Source organism: Pyxicephalus adspersus, chromosome 4 (genome assembly GCF_032062135.1).
Source record: "Pyxicephalus adspersus chromosome 4, UCB_Pads_2.0, whole genome shotgun sequence".
NCBI classification, from domain to species: domain Eukaryota; kingdom Metazoa; phylum Chordata; class Amphibia; order Anura; family Pyxicephalidae; genus Pyxicephalus; species Pyxicephalus adspersus.
In genome coordinates this window covers 34638913-34639824 of record NC_092861.1, presented here as the reverse complement: position 1 = coordinate 34639824, position 912 = coordinate 34638913, and the positions used below count along the sequence as shown (strand labels likewise).

At 39.3% G+C, this 912-nt stretch overlaps 1 protein-coding gene across 3 annotated transcripts in view; it reads left to right on the top strand.

Annotated features, from left to right (window-relative positions):
* MOGAT1 (monoacylglycerol O-acyltransferase 1) overlaps positions 1-912 on the top strand; it is a gene marked incomplete at its 5' end in the record, with an annotated part of 18594 nt that continues 17682 nt past the window's right edge. For all 3 annotated transcript variants that reach the window (XR_011920272.1, XR_011920273.1, XM_072407866.1), the window contains 1 exon segment: positions 1-56.

Here is a 912-nt window from a genome sequence, read left to right as displayed (position 1 = left end):
GCCACAGAAGACTGGGAGCCCCATCACACGCAAAGGATCTTCTTATCACTGACTTGGTGAGTGTTCACACTGACGTGCACTGATCAGTGCTGGGGGGTTCACCATGCTGCTTGTCCTCTACCAATATACCCTCTGTATATAAAGTTCTGTTAGCAAACTTTTTATTATTATTATTATTATAATTTTATGATGCTGTCAGTGTGATCAGCATGTGATTATCTTGTTCTTGTATACGAATAGGACACATGTGCTGATTTCTAACATGCTGTCACATCTGCTGCTCATCTGTTCTGCTCCTCCACTATGCAACAAAAACAAGATTTCCTGCACTGTCACTGTGCTTTATTCAACACCAAGCTCTATTTCTATTCTACAAACAATCATACCACCCCATACTGGTGTACCTGTGGATATGTTGCTCTGAATTGACCACAGTGAGAAAACTACAGGTAGTCCCCCAGTTAAGGACATCTAACATACATAGATACAAATGAGGCTTCCCTGCTTGTTGGTCTGCAGGACAGAAGCTTGATAGGGCAGTTTACATGACTTGCAGAAGAAGTCTTACTGTTCTTCAACATCTTGTAACCCTTTAATCACCAAGACTAACTCTGCAGTTGTTTCTTTTTGCATATCAAAGCACAGCTTGCTCCAGAAGTTAATTAATGTCTAGGCTCCATAAAGTTTATTTTTGCTTTGTTTGTGATTAACTCATAGTAAGTTTTTTTTTTTTACAGTAACTGACACCACGCTGCCTAATAAAATGTGCCAAACATCTGTCCTAATTGCATTTATTAAAATATTGTACCTGTTCTGACTTACATACAACTTCAGCTTAGGAACAAACCTATAGTCGCTATCTTGAATGTATCCAGGGGACTACCTATACTTAATAGTGATGACTGTAGGAGC